The sequence below is a fragment of the Lithobates pipiens genome, unplaced genomic scaffold (genome assembly GCF_037356315.1).
Source record: "Lithobates pipiens isolate NorthernLeopardFrog02 unplaced genomic scaffold, aLitPip1_a1.2 Scaffold_25, whole genome shotgun sequence".
Taxonomy (NCBI): domain Eukaryota; kingdom Metazoa; phylum Chordata; class Amphibia; order Anura; family Ranidae; genus Lithobates; species Lithobates pipiens.
In genome coordinates this window covers 109,260,032-109,282,298 of record NW_027507787.1, presented here as the reverse complement: position 1 = coordinate 109,282,298, position 22,267 = coordinate 109,260,032, and the positions used below count along the sequence as shown (strand labels likewise).

At 45.9% G+C, this 22,267-nt stretch overlaps 6 pseudogenes; all 6 read right to left on the bottom strand.

Annotated features, from left to right (window-relative positions):
• Nucleotides 1-14,619: 14,619 nt before the first annotated feature.
• LOC143932078 (5S ribosomal RNA) lies at nucleotides 14,620-14,738 on the bottom strand (annotated as a pseudogene).
• Nucleotides 14,739-14,836: 98 nt separating this feature from the next.
• Nucleotides 14,837-14,956, bottom strand: LOC143931967 (5S ribosomal RNA; annotated as a pseudogene).
• Nucleotides 14,957-15,048: 92 nt separating this feature from the next.
• Nucleotides 15,049-15,167, bottom strand: LOC143931420 (5S ribosomal RNA; annotated as a pseudogene).
• Nucleotides 15,168-20,629: 5,462 nt separating this feature from the next.
• LOC143932575 (5S ribosomal RNA) lies at nucleotides 20,630-20,748 on the bottom strand (annotated as a pseudogene).
• Nucleotides 20,749-20,849: 101 nt separating this feature from the next.
• Nucleotides 20,850-20,968, bottom strand: LOC143931290 (5S ribosomal RNA; annotated as a pseudogene).
• A 320-nt stretch (nucleotides 20,969-21,288) lies between these two features.
• LOC143932091 (5S ribosomal RNA) lies at nucleotides 21,289-21,407 on the bottom strand (annotated as a pseudogene).
• Nucleotides 21,408-22,267: the final 860 nt, after the last annotated feature.

Genomic DNA, 22,267 nt, shown 5'->3' with positions numbered 1-22,267 from the left:
TCAACGATTTACTCAACGATTTAAAATTAGATTTTTTTTCATTCTAAGTCTATTTATTCTTAAATAATTTATACTATATTCTACTGTACTCTTAAATTATGTAATGTTGTTCTGTATTTTAGCCGTTCTCATATTTCGTTTTATTTTGCAACCATCGAATCTCATTGCTATTCCGACATTCTGCCTTAATGAGGATATTACTTTGCAACTATTTCTTGATCCCTTTTGTGTATTCACTTTATCTCGACCTATATATACTGCCTCAATATTTTCCTAATTTGTTTTGCTATACTTATTATTATTATATTATAGAGATTACTATCTCTAAATCATTGTAACCTAACCATAGTTATAATGTCTACAGCTGATTTTACGTTAAAGCAAAATTCACACAAAACCATCTTTTTAAAACCTTTACACATTAAGAGTAATGCAACCATCGCTCGCTACCTCTATGCAATAGGATTCTCTTTCCAGTGGAAACGGAAAAAAGTCAGCGTAAGCCGTCTTCAAGACAAAAATTAATGGAACGATTTACACGTTGGAATTTGCAAGCTACGTCAATTTACTCTTAAATAATGTACCTTTGCAACTATCCCTTGACTTTGCAACTATCCCTTGATCCCTTTTTTGTATTCACTATATCTCGACCTATATATACTGCCTCAATATTTTCCTAATTTGTTTTTCTATACTTATTATTATTATTTTATAGAGATAAATCTAAATCATTGTAATAAGTTATAATGTCTACAGCTAATTTTACGTTAAAGCAAAAGTCACACAAAACCATCTTTTTAAAACCCTTTACACACTACACATTAAGAGTAATGCAACCATCTCTCGCTACCTCTATGCAATAGGATTCTCTTTCTGGCTCTATTTTGTGTATTACTTCTTCTCCACATTAACTGTCACACTGATAACCATTTGTAACACATAACACTTGCAACACATTTTTAACAGCAGCAAAATGTGAGAAAAGCAGTGGGACGGTTTACTTGATTGAGAAGTGGTTGCAGTAGCAAAGCATAGCAATACAGTTTGATTACATTAATAACACATAATGCAACTATTTTACATTCACCTCATGCATACATCCTAATGTAAGCAGTCTATCACTATTAATGTTCATGGTTACTGATACATTATACCGATAAATAGTGGAAACGGAAGACAGTCAGTGTAAGCCGTCTTCGTGCGTAACAAAATTAATTGAACGATTTACACGTTGGAATTTTCAAGCTACATCAATTTACTCTTAAATACCCTTTAGCTGCTTAGCTCACACTTTGCTGTATGTAGCCGCGTTTACATGTAAGTAACCAGTGGGGATTGACATTTCATGTAATGCAATTTGTCTCTTTGCCATGTCATACTTTGCCATTTATTTACTTTCTCATTCCGATAGAAACCTAGTCGTTGTTGATATTTCATGATTACAGCAATCATCACATCTAATTGCTATTCCGACATTCTGCCTTGGTATTACTTTGCAACGCTCTATTGAACAATGTAAAGGTAAGCTAGATATTTTGTGTATTTCCACTTAAACTCGACCTGTATATTATCCTTTCTAATTTTGATCAATTAGATTATAGAGTTTGCTATGTCTAAATCCAGGTTACCTACTCTCCTTTATTACGTATACTGCTAATTTTAGGATAATACAAAACCATCTTATTGCTTCTTTGAAGGCTGCACATATTAAGAGTAATGCAATGCTACCGATGGGAACAGTTTAATTGCTCTTCTCACATTTAGCTGGTATCTCTCTCTATAGGAAACTGAGTTTGTACCACAACGATCACTCATCTAATATCAGTCCACTCAGTGCTACCGGGATAACTTTTACTTTTAGAGTAATTAAATTATTTCTCAGTCATTTTAAAGCTACTGCAAGTAACGCTTCCGATCTCTTTTCAACTGCAATACTTTATCTCTGCAATATTAAGTAATATTTAGCTGCTTAGCTCACACTTTGCTGTATGTAGCCGCGTTAACTGTATTAATGGTTACATGTACATAACCAATGGGGATTGACATTTCATGTCTATCTCACATCTCTAATGCAATTTGTCTCTTCGCCATGTCATAATTTGACAGTTATTATACTTACATATCCTTAAAGACACGTAAGGATCCTGAAAAACGATAGAAACCTAGTCACGTCGTTGCTGATATTTCATGATTACAGCAATCATCTCATCTAATTGATATTCCGACATTCTGCTTTGGTATTACTTTACAACGCTCTATTGAAGAGGAATTGTAAAGGGAAGCTAGACATTTTGTGTATTTCCACTTAATTTAATTTATACACTGTCTCAATATTATCCGTTCTAATTTTGCTAAATTAGATTGCAGAGTTTGCTATGTCTAAATACAGGTTACCTACTCACCTTTATTACGTATACTGCTAATTTTATGGTAATACAAAACCATCTTATTGCTTCTTTACACGCTGCACATATTAAGAGTAATGCAATGCTACCGTGAACAGTTTAATTGCTCTTCTCACATTTAGCTGGTATCTCTCTGCTATAGGAAACTGAATTTGTACTACAACGATCACTTATCTAATATCAGTCCACTCAGTCCTACCGGGATAACTTTTACATTTAGAGTAATGAAATGATTTCTCAGTCATTTTGGAGCTACTGCAACTAACGCTTCCGATCTCATTTCGACTGCAATACTTAATCTCTGCTATTGTAGAATATTTAGCTGAATATTTAGCTGCTTTGCAGTACGTAGCCGTGGGGATTGGCATTTCATCTCTAATTCATATTCACATTTCTAATGCAGTTTGTCTTTTTGACATGTCACCCTCTGCCAGTTATTATCCTTTCTCATCCTTATTCTATATTTGGGGTATATTCACTACATGATTAAAGACACGTAATGAACCTGATTGATAAAAATCTACACACGTCGTTGCTGTTACTTCGTGTATTTCCACTTAAACCCGACCTGTATATAATGTCTCAATATTAATTTTAGAGTTATTTTGCTATATTTATTATTAGAATAAACAGATTACTATCTCTAAATCCTGGTAAACCATCTCACACTTAACCATCTTATTTCTACCTTACACTCAGCACATATTAACATTTAGCCGGTATCTCTCTGCAATAGTAAACGAAATGTGTAGATCACTCATCTAATATCGTCTTTTCAGTGCTACCGGAACAACTTTTAGATTTAGAGTAATGCAACGATTTCTCAGTTTTATGAAGCTACTGCAACTAACGCTTTGGATCTCTTTCCTGATAAATTACGCTCTGCAATATTAAGCCATGTAAATTGTCCTATTGGTCTGCTAACAATGCTATGTATAACAATACAAATCTTTCAAAAGCAATATCGTCTCACTGCAATACTTAAACTCTGCATAATAAATAGGAATAATGCGAATAATGCTAATAATAAAGTCGTCTAAAACTCAGCTATAAGTAGAGAATAAAACTATCTTACATCAAAATAAACCATATACTGCAAAAAACAATAACGGCCAATAACTTAACGTCTATCAGTCAATGACTTAACAAAATAAACTTAGCACTCTTTTACTCTATTTTGTATATTTGTAGTTCTCCACATTAACTGTCACATTGATATCACCACTGACAACACACCACTTTTTAACAGCACCAAAATATGAAAAAAGCACTTTACATGTTTCAGAAGTAGTTGCATTAGCAAAAAATAAAGTCCTGTCTTCTTTACACGCTAGCTTTTAGGTATGCATTAATCTCTCTGTGTACACCAGCCACTCTATATAGACTAGCCTCTCTGTCTTCTGTATACACGTGCCCGTAATCTATATACACTAGCCTGCCTTCTTTTTACAATAGTCTCGGTGTCCCAGCCTCTCTGCATACACTAGCCTCACTGAATTCCCCAGACTGTCTTCTGTATACACAAGCCTATCTGTAAAAAATAATAGCCGGTCTTCTGCATACACTCTCTGTTGTAACACAGCCTCTCTCTGGATTCCCTAGCCTCCATCTCTGCATACCCAGGGCCTTCCTCTGTATAATCTAGCCTATCTGTATAAACTAGCCTGTCTTTTGTACAAATTAGCCTCTCTGTAGCTGTATACACGAGCCTCACTGTCTACTTTTGATTGTCTTTTGTATACACTAGCATCTCTTTATACATTAGCTCTCTGTATACCCAAGCCTCTCTGTATACACTAGTCCACCGGTATACACTAGCAAGTCTGCATACACTAGCCTCTCTTTGTAACCCAACTTCTCTCTCTGTATACCTTAGCCTCCATCTCTGCATACCCAGGACGTTCTTCTCTATAATCTAGCCTATGTGTATACACTAGCCGGTCTTCTGTAGACATTAGCCTCCCTGTATAAACTAGCTGGTCTACTGTATACACTAGTCCGTCTTTATACACTAGCAAGCTTGTAACCCAGCCTCCATCTCTGCATACCCAGGACGTTCTTCTCTATAATCTAGCCTTTTGTACACATTAGCCTCTGTGTATAAACTAGCCGGTCCTCTGTATACACTAGTCCATCTGTATACACTAGCAAGTATGCGTACTCTAGCCTCCATCTCTACTCCTGCCTCTCTGTGTACCCAGCCTCTCTCTCTCTGTATACCCTAGCCTCCATCTCTGCATACCCAGGACGTTCTTCTGTATAATCTAGCCTATCTGTATAAACTAGCCTGTCTTTTGTACACATTAGCCTCTCTGTATACACTAGTCCGTCAGTATACACTAGCAAGTCTGCATACTCTAGCCTCTCTGTGTAACACAGTCTCTCTCTCTGTATACCCTAGCCTCCATCTCTGCATACCCAGGACGGTCTTCTGTATAATCTAGCCTATCTATATACACTAGCCTGTGTTGTGTACACTTTAGCCTCTCTGTATAAACTAGCCGGTCTTCTGCATACACGAGTCTCTCTGTATACCCTTGGATGTCTTTTGTATACACTAGCTGCTCTTTATACATTAGCTCTCTGTATACCCAAGCCTCTCTGTATACACTAGTCCGTCTGTATACACTAGCAAGTCTGCATACACCAGCCTCTCTGTGTAACCCAGCCTCTCTCTCTGCATACCCAAGATGTTCTTCTCTATAATCTAGCCTATTTGTATACACTAGCCTGTCTTTTGCAGACATTAGCCTCCCTATATAAACTAGCCGGTCTTCTGTATACACTAGTCCGTCTGTATACACTAGCAAGTATGCATACTCTAGCCTCTCTCTCTGTATACCCTAGCCTCCATCTCTGCATACCCAGGACGTTCTTCTGTATAATCTAGCCTATCTGTATACACTAGTGTATACAGACGGAGTAGTGTATACAGAGGACCGGCTGGTTTACAAAAGACAGGCTAGTTTATACAGATAGGCTAGATTATACAGAAGAACGTCCTGGGTATGCAGAGATGGAGGCTAGGGTATACAGAGAGAGAGAGGCTGGGTACACAGAGAGGCAGGAGTATGCAGACTTGCTAGTGTATACAGACGGACTAGTGTATACAGAGGACCGGCTAGTTTATACAGAGAGGCTAATGTGTACAAAAGACAGGCTAATGTATACAGATAGGCTAGATTATACAGAAGAACGTCCTGGGTATGCAGAGCGCTCAGCTTCAAGGGATGGCCAACGTGAGTAATATGAGGGACACTCCTCACCCCCGCCCCCACCTACCAGATCTGACTTTCATCCCCTTGCCCTCTCTGCCCCGGTCATCTGGTGGCAGTTTTATGCACTCCCTGGCCCCCACCCATTCATAATCCTTACCGACCTTTCCTTCCGCTGCTCACAGGAACACACTGGATGACTTGTCTAATTAACCAACTTGTACAAGACACCGCTATCCTCCTGTCTGACACCAGTCCCCCTTGGAGGCTTTACCCCTTACTGTTTGGGTGGTCCCTGCCTCTCCCTGGATGCTCCACATATACCACAACGACATTGTCAGAGGGGCACCACTTGACAGGACACGGGGCTGTCATGCCGGTGGCATCTCCCATTGGAGGAAGGGATGATGGCCCCAACCCCTTGCCAGCAAGTTCTTTCATGTACAGTCCAGGGCAGCTCATCTTCCCTTCTGGAGTCTTGACCTTAGATGGGGGAGTTGCACTTTGGGGGGTCTGAGTGATACCTAGTGCGCTGTACTGGAAGGGCCTGACATTCCCGCATATGTGTCCCCTCCCCCTGGTTGCGCCCCTCGTCCCCCCCTCTGGCTCCCACCTACTCTTTGCCGACGTTGCCTTCTGCAGCTTTCGGGGACCCTGGATGACTTATTTATTGAGCCTATTGGTACGAGACACTGCTTCCCTCCAGGGTGACTCTGGACCCCCCTGGAGGATTTACCCCTTACTGTTTGGGCGGTCCCAGCCTCCCTCTGGATGCTCTACACAGCCCCCGATGGCGATGCAGGAGAGACACTAATTGGTGGGCCCCAGGACTGCTGCTCGGGTGAAGTCTCCCGTTGGATGGCCCCAGCTCCTTGCCTGCCGGATTTTCCATGCACCGACCAGGGCTGCTCCTCTTTCATCTTGATGTGGTGACCATGGAGGGGAGGAGTTGAGATTTATGGGGTCCGGGTGTTTGCTGGTGGGAGTGCGCTAAAGGACTTGACATTTCCGCATTTTTGTCCCCTCTCCCCTGTTTCCCCCCTCCCTCCCCCCCTTCCCACCCTTCCCTTCCCTCCTTTCCCTCCCCCTTTCCCCCCTTCCACTCCCCCTTTCCCCCCCTTCCCTGCCCCTTTTCCCCCCGGGGCGTGGACGGGGGAGAGGGGGTAAGGAGAGGACAATCTGCCAAAGGGAGAAATGCATTTGTTCGGGGACTGCATGTACTTTAGGGGTATGGGACGGGGGGTGGTGGATCCCATTCTGTGATGCCTTTTCTGTTGTGACGGGCTCCCTCGTGCATGCCTACGTTTAGGGCGAGCCGAGGAGACCCCTCAGTGCTGACAGTTATATGCTCTACCTCTGTTTTGGTTATACTATTGTTTTTTGGTTCTATGATGTTACTGATTGTCTTTTATTTGCATACCGGTATCAGACTTGACATATACCACTGCCGGGACTGGGGGGACTAGGATTCGGGGGCTCCCTCTCCGACCTGTCTACCCACCAACCCAAGTAGGACAGCACTTTAAACCCAGTGTACATCTGGTAAGCGCTATAGCATAATTGTGCTGTTTTAGTATACCCTTCCTGTACTGTTGAGTGCGGACAACCCTTAATTTCCCTCTCCCCCTGGGGTTGAGGTGCCCGGCCTCTTTTTCCCTTTACCTTTCCTTCCATTTGCCCTTCCTTTCTCCCCCTTAGTTCCCGCCATGCATTACCTACCCAAAACCTACCTTGGTTCAACTTTCTTTGCTTTTCTCTGACGTCCCCCTCCCCCTCCCCCTCCCCGAGGAGCGATGGCAGACTCAGTCAAGGTCACCTCTCTAAACGTTAAGGGACTGAACTCCCCTGAAAAACGGTGGATCCTCCTGTGAGAACTGAAGACTTCCTGTACTGATGTGGCCTTTATACAAGAAACACATTTTAAAAATACTAGCCTCCCCTTTCTATGGTCGAGATCCTTCCCTAAGGTCTACCACTCTACTAACCCCTCCTCTAAGACCAAGGGAGTCTCCATTCTGATCTCTAGCAGGCTCCCCTGGGTTCTCCAGGATTCTCTGGTGGACCCTGGGGGCCGATATCTTTTTCTTAGGGGCCACATTGGAGAGCGCCTTTTTACATTTGCCACTGTGTACGCTCCCAATGATCACCAAGACACGTTCCTCAGAACTACCCTGCACAGATTATGTGACTTTCGGGAGGGCCAGTTGATATTAGGTGGGGACTTTAATGTCCCCTTTCGCCATCGGTTGACACTTCTGCCTCTTTCTCCTCGCTCCTCATTTCCTCTAGAAAGCGGATTACTAAGTGTTTACTGAATGACCAATTAGTTGATGTCTGGCGTCTGCAACACTCTGGGGAAAGGGACTGCTCTTTTTGCTCTTCCCCTCACAAATCATACTTGAGGATAGACTTCTTCTTGATTCCACATGACCAACTGCACTTGGTGAGCTCTTCCTCCATCGGCCATATTACTTGGTCCGACCACGCTCCTGTAGCCCTTACCTACACCCTCTCTAGGAACCCCTCACCTAGGTCTCTATTCTGGCACCTTAATGAGAGCCTCCTCCAGATACCGGAAGTTTTAGCAGATGTGACCAGGGAATTGGACCTTTATTTCCAAGAAAACTAAACGCAGGACTGTGACCCGGGGATAATTTGGGAGGCTCACAAGTCAGTACTCCGCAGGGTACTTATCAGGCACAGGGCGCGCATCAAACGAACACGGAAGGAACAGCTTGCTAATCTGTTTCGTGAACTTGCCTCTGTGGAAGCGAAACATAAACATACCCCCTTACGGACCTTAGAGATTGAATTGGGGACACTCCGTACCCATTTTGCTGACCTACTCCATTATAAAGCGAAAGCGGCACTCCAGTTTTGTCGTAAACTGACGTAGGAGTCAGGGGACAAATGCGGAAAAATCTTAGCCAGGTCGGTAAAGGAGTTAAAATCTGGCTCTTACATACCACAGTTGATAGATGAGAATGGCCAGAGGGCCTCTACCCCAACCCAAATAGCCGAAGTCTTTGAAAAATGTTACTCTGATCTCTACAACCTGCCCGATTCAGGGTCTGGACAGGACAATATAGACAGATATGTAACCGGTTCTGGTCTACCAACCCTCTCATCGGAATCACGGGAGTACTTGGAGGACCCGATCACACTGGAAGAAGTCCAGACGGCGGTGGGACCTCCGAAGGTGGGTAAGGCTCCGGGCCCTGACGGATATACCGCACAATAATTTAAGACCTTCCTCCCTATTCTCGGCCCGCGCTTGGTGAATTTATTTAATACTGTGAGCTCGAATGGGGATTTTCCTGAGGATACCCTTAGAGCCCACATCGCGTTGATACCTAAGGAGGGCCTATGTGGGAGCTACAGACCCATTTCCCTCCTAAATTCGGTCCTAAAACTATTCTCTAAAATCCTCGCCACGTGATTGGCACATCACTTGCAGTCCCTTATACATATTGACCAGTTAGGTTTTATTCCCACCAGGGAAGATAGGGACAACACCATTAAGGTGCTTGCCCTGATCCATAAAGCAAAGTCATCTGGGACCCCTTGTCTTTTCATGAGTACTGATGCTGAGAAGGCTTTTGATCGGGTCAAATGGACATTAATGTTCTCGGTCCTTCGCCATATAGGTCTGAGTGAACGGATGCTGGCATGGATAAGTAAGATATACTCACGCCCTTCAGCTCAAGTCAAAGCGAATGGGGTTCTCTCATCTCCCCTTGACATCAGGAATGTCATTGGAACCCTTTCTCTCCACAATTCGACAAAACTCAGACATAACGGGACTCCAAATGGGTACTATTGAGTGCAAGATATCTGCCTACGTGGATGACATGCTGTTCTCGCTGACGAATCCCAGAGTTTCCTTGCCAAATCTCCTTCGGGAATTCCAGATATACGGGATACTTCGTGAAATCAAAGGCCATGGGGGTTGCAGTCCCCCCGCAAACGTTAATAGACTTGCAGTCCAATTTTCGATTTAAATGGACCCATACAGCCCTTAAGTACTTAGGTACTTACATTCCACCGGACATCGCGCGTACGTTTATGTTGAACTTCCCCCCACCCCTTGTCACTAAGATCCGCAGTTTGCTTCACGGGTGGCATTCTGGCCTCCATTCCTGGTTCAGGAGATGCAATCTCATTAAAATGAGCATACTCCCTAAATTTACTTATCTTTTCCAAGCTCTCCCGATCCAGATTCCAGTCCTGTTTTTTAAGCAAGCTCAATCCTTGCTCACTCAATTTAACTGGGCCCACAAAAATCCCAGACTTAAGCGGTCACAGCTGACATTGTCTAAACAACAGGGAGGGTTGGTTCTCCCTGACTTGCGACGCTACTACCTGGCCTCCCATCTGGGGCGTGTATTGGACTGGAATCGAAACAAACTTTCTAAGCTCACTCCCGAATTCCGCTAAGAAGCGCCATGTGGTGCCATAAGTATTTACCCACAGAATTTATGTCACATCCCACTATAGGGGTTTAGTTGAAAGTCAGTAACCTGATCGCTACCCAAAACACACTCCCGTCTTTGACTTCCCCCCTATTCCCTATACGTGGCCATCCAACCTTTGAACTGGGGACCCACTTAGAAATTCCAACCTAGACAATGCGTCTAAATTCGTCATTGATGGAAAATGGCCTTCTTTCTCAACCCTAACAGATCCGACAGGGCTTTTCCAACTGCCTTTTTGGAGAGTGGCGCAACGACATCATATTCTCCATTCCATCCCCAATCCTCAAACGTTCGCCCGCCCTCAGACGGAGTTTGAGACTCTATGCAGGAGCGAAGGCCCTTTGGCCCACATTCTCTCTCAAACAGATTACCCACACTTAACCTGTCTGTCCAACTGGGAAAAGGACCTTAATTGCTAATTTTCTCCAGCACAGAGACAACGCATTATCACTTTGGCTCTCAAAATGTTGCTGTGCACGAAGATACAGGGGACGAATTTTAAACTTCTCACCAGGTGGTATTTGACACCATCAAAGCTGCAGAAATGTTTCCCCTCTTCCTCGAACATATGCTGGAGGTGTGGAGAAGAAGAGGGCACGTTGCTGCACATTTTTTGGTCCTGCCCCAGCTTGGTTGACTTCTGGACAGAGATCCGATGCATAACACAAAAATTCACAGACTTCTCCATCCAGGAAGAGGCTGCATTCTTTCTCTTGCACCATTCACAGATTCCCATTAAGAAGTACAAAAAAATCAATTTTACGGCATGTGATAAATGCGGCGAAATCCTGCATCCCTCTCTATTGGAAAAAATGTTCCCCCCCTTTCATTACTCACTGGCTTAGGAAAATAGAGGACATTAAAAAAAATGGAGGACTTGAGGTAAACAAGAATTTTTTAAACAAACCTGAGACATCTGGAATACCTTTATATTCTCGCTGGAAGGATGTCACCTGCTATCGCCTTAGTGCTCTGAGCTTTCCTTGACTGGCCCCTTGAACAGTGGCTGCCATCGTGTCTCGTCCCCTCTTCTCCTTTTCTGATCTTTCAACCCTTCTCTTTTCTGCCTTCCTCCCCTATCTCTCACCCCCTCCACCCCCTCTCTCTTTTGGAAAGAGTAACGGTTAACGGATGGGTGTCGGACCCCTTTCAGCTGGGCCGTGGCACACGTCAGGGTTGTCTCCTATGTTATATGCTTTGGCGGCAGAACCGTTGGCTGCTGCACTTCGGGCACACCAGGCTGTAGTAGGCCTCCGACGCGGTTCTCTGGTGGAATCGGTAAGTATGTATGCGGATGATACTTTACTGTATTTAGAGGACTCGGGTCGGTCATTGGAGGCTGCCCTGGGGGTCATAGAGGAGTTTGGTGGTCATTCCGTTCTGCGTATTAATTGGACCAAGTCGCAGGTTCTACCCATTGACTTGTTCTCCCCGGACCGGGATGCAGCTTCTCTCCCGCTCTCCAGGGTATCCTCCATTCAGTATTTGGGAGTGCAGGTTACGGGGGAACATGGGGAGTATATTCATCTTAATCTTGTACCACTGCTTCTGTATGTGCGGGAGAAGACTAAGGCATGGTCCCGTCTCCCCATTGGGGTTATGGGACGGATCATTATTACTAAAATGATCCTCCTGCCGAAACTCCTTTATGTACTTTGGCATTCCCCTGTCATGGTCCCCGTGGCGTTCTTTAAAACATTAGACGGTGTCTTAAACACCTTTATCTGGGGCCCATCTAGACATAAGTTGGCATGGAACACACTTAAAACCCGACCTCTATGGGGGGACTGGCTCTCCCTGATTTCGACACATACTACATAGCAGCCCAGATTTCCCATTTTTATCACCTCCATAGAGCGGATAGTCACAGATATCAGGCCTTGGTGGGCGGGAGGGCTGAATCCCTTGTTGATACTCCCCTTCAGATGATTTTTCGGGGTGGTGGGGTTAGGGATGCCCGGTCCCGGATCCTGCCACACCACCGGAGTATTTGGAAACTAGCCCTTAGATTACTGGGAGCTGACTATTACCACTCACATACACCGCTATGGCGCAACCCCCTGCTTCGTGAGTTGTCTGGCTTACCAGATGTAGACTTGTGGGCTTCTAGAGGGATACTTTTTCTGTATCAGGTGGTGACTCCTATGGGCGTAAGGGATTTTCCCTCCCTACAAGTGGAATTTAACATACCCCCTCATATGCACTTTCGCTACTTGCAATTGCGACACGCGCTTCGTGCGCAATTTGCTCAGGACTTCCCGAATGTACAGTCGCTGGCTTTGACAGATGTAATTATGGGAGACGAACCGGCTAAATTGATCTCGACTCTATACGGCCTACTCCGGGCCCGCTTGGTGGCGCAAACCACTGAACGGACCAGGTTGAGATGGGAAGAGGATATAGGTCCCTTTGATGGGGAGGAATGGGAGGATGCCCTTGAGAACATTCAACAGGCTTCGCTTAGCCTACCTGACCGACTAACGCAGTACTATGTGATACACAGGTCCTATCTCACCCCTATCCGGATAGCTAAGTATCATCCTGACTATAACCCGAAGTGTCCCCGTTGCTCTTGTACGACTGGTACTTTCTATCATCTTCTCTGGCAATGTCCATTGGTCCAGGAGTATTGGGGGCAGATTGTCAGGTTTCTACATGACCACATGGGTTCACCCCTTCAACTTGACCCTAAGAGTTGCCTACTTAGTATATTTCCTGATACCTCTGTTGATCAATACTTGGCTAAATTTTTGCACTCTACGCTGTTTTGCCGCACGAAAGCTTGTGGCTAAATACTGGATGCGTCCAACCATGCCTACTATGCGGGAATGGGTAATGGGCATTAATAGTAAGCTACCCTTGATTAAACTGGTGTATAGAAATCGTGGGTGTCCAGCCAAATACCACAAAATATGGGATAGGTGGGTGGAAAATCTGCATACGTGTGTGGAGTGAGCTATATTGGAGTCTATACTATCATTGTCAGGAATTTTCCTTAATGTAAGATGTATTACTGTCCGTCACCTATGAAGAGGCTAATGTTTGTACCTACCTACTGTAATATCTTGTTATAACTGAGTTGTTCAATAAACTTGTGCTGTTAAAAAAAAAAAAAAAAAAAAGAAGCGCCATGTGGTGCTATAAGTAATTACCCACAGAATTTATGTCACATCCCACTATAGGGGCTTAGTTGAAAGTCAGTCACCTGATCGCTACCCAAAACACTCACGTCTTTGACTTCCCCCCTATTCCCTATACGTGGCCATCCAACCTTTGAACTGGGGACCCACTTAGAAATTCCAACCTAGACAATGCGTCTAAATTCGTCATTGATGGAAAATGGCCTTCTTTCTCAACCCTAACAGATCCGACAGGGCTTTTACAACTGCCTTTTTGGAGAGCGGTGCAACAACATCATTTTCTCCATTCCATCCCCCAATCCTCAAACGTTCGCCCGCCCTCAGACGGAGTTTGAGACTCTATGCAGGAGCGAAGGCCCTTTGGCCCACATTCTCTCTCAAACAGATTACCCACACTTAACCTGTCTGTCCAACTGGGAAAAGGACCTTAATTGCTCATTTTACCCAGCACAGAGACAACACATTATCACTCTGGCTCTCAAAATGTCGCTGTGCACGAAGATACAGGAGACGAATTTTAAACTTCTCACCAGGTGGTATTTGACACCATCAAAGCTGCAGAAATGTTTCCCCTCTTCCTCGAACATATGCTGGAGGTGTGGAGAAGAAGAGGGCACGTTGCTGCACATTTTTTGGTCCTGCCCCAGCTTGGTGGACTTCTGGACAGAGATCCGATGCATAACACAAAAATTCACAGACTTCTCCATCCAGGAAGAGGCTGCATTCTTTCTCTTGCACCATTCACAGATTCCCATTAAGAAGTACAAAAAAATCAATTTTACGGCATGTGATAAATGCGGCGAAATCCTGCATCCCTCTCACTGGCTTAGGAAAATAGGGGACATTAAAAAAAATGGAGGACTTGATCCTCACATCACAAGGTAAACAAGAATTTTTTAAACAAACCTGGGACATCTGGAATACCTTTATATTCTCGCTGGAAGGATGTCGCCTGCTATCGGCTTAGTGCTCTGAGCTTTCCTTGACTGGCCCCTTGGACAGTGGCTGCCATCGTGTCTCGTCCCCTCTTCTCCTTTTCTGATCTTTCAGCCCTTCTCTTTTCTGCCTTCCTCCCCTATCTCTCACCCCCTCCACCCCCTCTCTCTTTTGGAAAGAGTGGAAAATTGGGAATGACGGTCCCACACCCCCCTCTGGATGGAATATGCCGGAGGGACCTGGGGTTTGTGTGACCCTGGATCTTGGTACAGTACTTTATCCGTGCCTCGAATCATTGTGATTGATGGAAGGCAGACTCACAGTTGCGAATATACCTGTATCAAGTATTGTTCAGCTGCTTTTTGCTCTGTATTTCTCTGTTGCATTATGTACTCGGGGGACCGTCTTCCCCTATTTGGAGAAAAAATTATATTTGAAAAAAAAAAGAAGCCTACGACACCTGGTATTCCCAGGCGGTCTCCCATCCAGGCATTAACCAGGCCCGACCCTGCTTAACCTCCAAGATCAGACGAGATGGAACAGATTCAGGGTGATGTGGTTGTAGCCAATATCTTCAGGCACTCTCAACTCTCTTGACAAACACCAAGATTTTCACCTTGGAAACAAGCGGAAAAAAATAGGTCAACGGCAACAACATAAAAAGAAGCCTACGGCATCTGGAAATCCCAGGCGGTCTCCCATCCAGGTACTAAACTGGTCCCAACCCTGCTTAGCCTCTGAAATCAGATGAGATTGGGCTCTTTCAGGGTGGTGTGGCCGTAGGAGATTTCTTCAGGCACTCTCAACCTTGACTAACGCCAATATGGTCACCTTGGGAAACAAACAAAAAAAAGTCAACGCCAACAACATGAGAAGAAGTCTACAGCACCTAGTATTCCCAGGTGGTCTCCCATCCAGGTATTAACAAGGCCCGACCCTGTTTAGTCTCTGAGATCAGACGAGATCTGGTGCTTTCAGGGTTATGTGGCCATAGGCGAGCTCTTCAGGCGCTCTCAACCCTCTTGACAAACACCAAGATGGTCACCTTGGAAAAAAAAAAAAAAAAAAAACAAGTCAACGCCAACAACATAAAAAGAAGCCTTCAGCACCTAGTATTCCCAGGTGGTCTCCAATCCAGGTACTAGCAAGGCCCGACCCTGTTTAGCCTCTGAGATCAGAGGAGATCGGGCGCTTTCAGGCTTATGTGCCCATAGGCAATCTCTTTGGGCACTCTCAACCCTCTTGACAAATGCCAAGATAGTCACCTTGGGAAACAAGCGAAAAAAAAACAGGTCAATGTCAACAACATAAAAAGAAGACTACGGCACCTGGTATTCCAAAGCCATCTCCCATCCAGGGACTAACTATGTGCCCATAGGCAATTTCTTTGGGCATTCTCAACCCTCTTGACAAATGCCAAGATAGTCACCTTGAGATACAAGTGAAAAAAAACAGGTCAATGTCAACAACATAAAAAGAAGAATACGGCACCTAGTATTCCAACGCCATCTCCCATCCAGGTACTAACTAGGCCCAACCCTTCTTAGCCTCAGAGATGAGAAGAGATAGGGCTCTTTCAGGGTGATGCTGCTGTAAGCAAACTCTTTGGGCACTCTCAACCCTCTTGACAAATGCCAAGATGGTGACCTTGGGAAACAAGCGGAAAAAAAACAAAACGAATCAACGCCAACAACATAAAAAGAAGCCTACAATAACTGGTATTCCCAGGTGGTCTCCCATCCAGGTACTAACCAGGCCTGACTCTTCTTAGCCTCCAAGATCAGACGAGATTGGGTGCTTTCAGAGTGCTCGGACTCTTTCCCCATCACTAATGGGACGAGGCAGGGGTGCCCTCTGTCTCCCCTAATTTTTATTCTGACACTGGAACCACTTATGTGTCACGTTCGGAATGACCCGAATATTACTGGCATATCCAAACCCTCGGCACACCACAAAATTGCGGCGTACGCTGACGATCTAATTTTTTTCGTCTCCAATCCACACATTTCGCTTCCCAATATACTCGCGGCTCTCCGGCGATACGGCAGCCTATCAAAATATAAAATCAATTGCGCCAAGTCGGCTGTATTGAATATATCGGTCCCGGATGGTGAGGCCAAGAGGCTACGCTCCGCTTTTCCATTCTACTGAGCTGAAAAATCTATACGTTACCTGGGCGTTGACATCGCAGCGGATTTGGCGCAATTGTACCCGCTTAATTTTGTCCCTCTCCTGAATAGACTGAAATCTGATTTGGGAAACTGGCATGCTTTAACACTGACCTGGTTCGGGCGCTGTAATGCATTCAATATGACGGCCCTCCCGCGGATCTTATACTTGTTCCAGACATTACCGATCCGGCTACCCCCAATTTTTTTCAGACAACTGCAGGTGCTGCTCCGGGACTTTATTTGGGCGCGCAAACCGCCCAGAGCCCGTTTGCAATTGCTTGCCAGACCAAAGGACAAGGGGGGTCTGGGTCTCCCAGATCTGAGACAATACAACAGAGCGACTCTGCTAGCGAGAGTCGTTGATTGGCATTGTAATGGCCCACACAAGCAGTGGGTGGAGATGGAGATTGAGGATGGATCCATTATTGACCTCCCCGTGGCTCCTGTCCTCCCTACCAAAAGACCTCAGAGATCACCCCGTAGTGGGAGCTACGTTGGCTGTTGTGCGGAGGTTGTTCCGCTGCACACACATTGCTCCCCTGCCGTCACCAATGACTCTGATTATAGGTAATCCAGACTTCCCACCGGGATTTACCAACAAGAAACTGCGACAGTTGACAGTGGTGGGGAAACAGGGTCTGGGAGAGGTGTGGCCCTCGGGAGGGCTCCCGACCACGCAAACTGTCGCCGAGCTTTCTGACCCTCCGCTTGACCTGTTTAATGCTTATCAACTTCGTCACTTTCTTCTGGCCATACAAAGGGCCCCCTACACTCCTAGAGACCTGACGCCCTATGAATCCATCTGTCACAAAATGGAACCTGTGCGACACACCCTCTCCCTCCTGTACAACCAATTAAGTAGTCAGGAGGAGGAGTCGACCCCACCATTTATCCACAAATGGGAGAGGGACTTTGGCATCACATTTACCCCACAACAGATAGGGAAGATCCTGACAATAGTACATAAAGCTTCCATCGCAAACCAATATCAAGAATCAGGATACAAGATAGTCTCACGCTGGTATAGAGTCCCATACCTTCTGAATAAAATGAATAGATCGATTCCGGATGTTTGTTGGAGGTGCAATTCAGATACGGGGACCATGGGACACATTTTCTGGGCATGCCCGGCCTTGAGGAACTTTTGGGTGGAGGTGACCGGGACGATAAAAACTCTCAGAAATGTAGATATCGCAGACAACCCAGCAGCGTGCCTTCTACACTTGACCGGACAGCCTGTTCGAAAATACAAAAAAACCCTCACGATGCAACTCCTGAACGCCACCCGGGCCGGCATTCCCACACTGTGGAGGCAGCCTCAGCCCCCATCCAAGGAGCTGTGGTATTCCAAAGTCAATCATATTCTCCGGATGGAAGATTTGACCGCCACCCTTCACAACACTGAAGAGGCATTTAGTGTTACATGGAGGCCCTGGAGGTATTTTACTGGTACTTGAGACTACATTCGGGAGGTGAGCAGCGCCCCTTTTTAGGCTTTTAGGCTCTTTCAGGGTGATTTGGCTGTAGGCACTCTCTTTGGGCACTCTGAAGCCTCTTGACAAGAGCCAAGATGGTCACCTTGGGAAACAAGCTAAAAAAAACAGGTCAAAGCCAACAACATAAAAAGAAGCCTACGGCATCCAGTATTCCCAGGCGATCTCCCAATCAAGACACTAACCAGACCAGATCCTTCTATGGCACCTGGTCTTCCCAGGCAGTCTCTCATCCAGGTACTAACTAGGCCTGACGCTGCTTAGCCTCTGAAATCAGACGAGATTGGGTGCTTTCAGGTTGATGTGGCCATAAGCGTTCTCTTCAAGACACGCCCAACCCTGTTGACAAACGCCAAGATGGTCGCCTTGAGAAACAAGCAAAAAAAACAGGTCAAAGCCAACAACATAAAAAGAAGCCTATGGGCTTACAGCGGACCTTAAAAGATGGGACCCACTAGCTCTGTCATGGTTCGGACGCTGTAATGTGTTGAAGATGAACGCGATGCCACGACTTCTGTATCTACTACAAGCCTTACCTATCAAAATACCCCAGACTTTATTTCAAGCGGTTCGCTCAATCTTTATCAAGTTCCTCTGGCGCGGAAAACATATGCGTATTGGTAGGGCAATGCTATTGCGACCGAAATTGCGGGGAGGTATTGGCTTCCCGGACCCTGCTCTATATTACACAGCGACGCACATGACACCGGTTGACTGGTGTTGGTGTTCTGCCATATACTGTCCGGCCATGATATAGTGTCCGCGCCGTACTGCGCATGCGCAGTACGGAGCAGACGAAGATTCGGAAAATCTCCGAAGCTGAACGGCGCCTGCGCGGTGAGTGGAGGTGGTAGCCCCACCATCCAAACGGACATAGGGATGTGAATATTAGAGGGCCCCTCGCAGGCGAGCTTTGCTTCCACGCTTCGGGCTTGGCCTCGCTGCGCTCGGCTCTTTTATATTCTTACTCTATGTCCACTTGGATAGTGGGGATAGAACCTGGAATCAGTGCGCAGGCGCCGTTCATGCTCGCCAATTTTCGGAATCTGTGTTGCTGTGTACTGCGCATACGCAGTACATAGCGGACACTATCCGATGGGGGACCATATGTGATAAGACACCGGCATGGGGAACTGAAGCTATGGGTCAAGCTAGAGCAGGAGATGGCGCGGGTTCCACTGGCTGGTCTGCCTTGGGCGGGGAGGCCATTGGAGCCCTGTGTGACTACTCACCCGTTAACTGGCCCCTCGCTCGCCGAGATGGATAGTTTTTTTCACCTTTCCCACCTGACTAACTTCCCTTCTCCTATGACCCCAATTATTGGACATCCTAGATTCCCTCCGGGCCTGTCTGACCAGGCCTTTACCAGGCAAGCCCCGAAAGGGCTTCTGAGAGCAGCCCTAATTCTTGGACCCACGGGCTTGATTCCCATGGGGACCATATTGCTAGAGCAAGTACCTGTTGCATTGGATAGCTGGAGAGCTAGACGGCTAATCCATTTCCTCGGATCACTACCTAACCATTCGTTCTTTTCTAGACAATTCCACCCCTTCGAGGAACTTTGCCTGGATGATGGCCCAATTCGTGGTTCCCTCTCTAGGTCCTACCAAATCCTGACAGACGCACAATCCTCCACGGATCCACCCTTCCTAGCTAAATGGAAAAGGGACTTACAAACTACATTCTCCAAACCACAGAAGGACAGAATACTCTTTTTCGCCCATAAGTCATCACTCTGCAGTAAATATTAGGAGATCTCATATAAGCTGATCACACGCTGGTATCGTACACCGGTGGTGTTGGCCAAAATATTCCCCGGTCAATCTGACCGCTGCTGTCACTGTGGGCAACAGGCTGGCACCATTCTCCACATTTTCTGGGAATGCCCTAAATTACAAACATTCTGGCAGCCTGTCCTGAGACTCATCCACAAGTTCACAGACGTTTCCTTAGCCAATGATCCCGCAGCAGTTCTTCTCAATCTAACTCCTATGTCGAGAAAGCGTTATCATAAGTCCTTACTTAAACATCTCCTCAATGCAGCTAGGGCCTGCATCCCAAGTCAGTGGAAAGAGCAATCTGCTCCAATGGTGACCCAGTGGTTCGCAAGGGTAAATGATATTGAACAAATGGAAGACCTGACTGCCACAATGAGGGATAAAACGGAGGAGCATGGGAACAGATGGTTCTACTGGACCCAGTTTCACTTTTCGGAAGAATACCTCCGCAAGACATAGTAAGCTCATGGTGATCGTTGGAGATCGCTGTTCCAAACGTTGGACAGCTGATGAGCTGGTGAGCCGAGGGCGTCTCTTGCTCCCTGGGAGGGGACACCACCCTATCCACTCTACCCACGACACCCCCTTACCCCTTATTTTCCTTTTCTGCCATTTCCTTCCCCAATCTTCTCTTTCCCCTTCTCCCTCCTTTCAGTTCTACTATTTCCCTTCTTAACTCAAAAAAGGGAAAAGAAAATGTATTTGTTCCGACCCCATTTGACTACTACACAATACTCTTCCCCTATCTATGGATATCTAAACTCTTCGAGGGTAGCAGGGCTAGTATCAATAATATTTTAAGTGGTAGAGGATCCCAACGAGATGGAGCTTTAATCTCATCTTGATATGACCACAAAGCTGTACACGTGCTATTCTCCTCGGACTTCTTACCATTGGCTCTGATATCCATGCAATATGATCGTTTGTTTGTAACTATTTGTATCACACATTCTGTGAAGTTGCCTTTGCATTGTATGTCGCATACTACTAAATAAAAAATAAATAAATAAAAAAAAAGCCTATGGCACCTGGTATTCCCAGGCGGTCTCCCATCCAGGTACTAACCAGGCCCGACACTGTTTAGCATCCGAGATCAGACGAAATTGGGCGCTTTCAGGGTGATGGGGCCGTAGGTGATCTCTTCGGGCACTCTCAACCCTCTTAACAAACGCCAAGATGGTCACCTTGGGAAACAAGTGAAAAAAAAAACAGGACAAGGCCAACAACATAAAAAGAAGCCTACAGCACCTAGTATTCCCAGGTGGTCTCCAATCCAGGTACTAGCAAGGCCCAACCCTGTTTAGCTTCTGAGATCAGAGGAGATCGGGCGCTTTCAGGGTTATGTGCCCATAGGCAATCTCTTTGGGCATTCTCAACCCTCTTGACAAATGCCAAGATAGTCACCTTGAGATACAAGCGAAAAAAAAACAGGTCAATGTCAACAACATAAAAAGAAGAATACGGCACCTGGTATTCCAACGCCATCTCCCATCCAGGTACTAACTAGGCCCAACCCTTCTTAGCCTCAGAGAAGAGAAGAGATAGGGCTCTTTCAGGGTGATGCTGCTGTAAGCGATCTCTTTGGGCACTCTCAACCCTCTTGACAAATGCCAAGATGGTCACCTTGGGAAACAAGCAAAAAAAAAAACGAATCAACGCCAACAACATAAAAAGAAGCCTACAATAACTGGTATTCCCAGGTGGTCTCCCATCCAGGTACTAACCAGGCCCGACTCTTCTTAGCCTCCAAGATCAGACGAGATTGGGTGCTTTCAGAGTGATGTGGCCATAGGCAATCTCTTCAGGCACTCTCAACCCTCTTGAGAAACACCAAGATGGTCACTTTGGGAAACAAGCGAAAAAAAAACAGGTCAACGCCAACAAAATAAAAAGAAGTCTACGACACCTGGTATTCCCAGGCGGTCTTCCATCCAGGTACTAAACAAGGCCCTACTCTTCTTAGCCTCCAACATCAAACGAGATCAGGTGCTTTCAGGGTGATGTGCCCGTAGGCAATCTCTTCAGGCACTTTCAACCCTCTTGACAAACGCCAAGATGGTCACCTTGGGAAACAAGCAAAAAAAATAAAAATAAGTCGGAAGCTAGAGACAATACGGCCCGAGTCCTCAATTTAATCCATGCGGCGCATGTACAGGGAAGGCCCTTGCTTATGTTGTCAACGGACGCGGAGAAGGCCTTTGACAGGGTGGCCTGGCACTTTGTGCAGGCCACCCTGGAACATATAGGTCTTGGCCCCAACATGATGATGTCGCTTTACTCCACACAGTCGGCAGCGGTACGGGTGAACGAGTGCTGCTCGGACTCTTTCCCCATCACTAATGGGATGAGGCAGGGGTGCCATCTGTCTCCCCTAATTTTTATTCTGACACTGGAACCACTTATGTGTCACGTTCGGAATGACCCGAATATTACTGGCATATCCAAACCCTCGGCACACCACAAAATTGCGGCGTACGCTGATGTTATAATTTTTTCCGTCTCCAATCCACACATTTTGCTTCCCAATATACCTGCGTCTCTCCAGTGATACGGCAGCCTATCAAACTATAAAATCAATTGCGCCAAGTCAGCTGTATTGAATATATCGGTCCCGGATGGTGAGGCCAAGAGGCTCCACTCCGCTTTTCCATTCT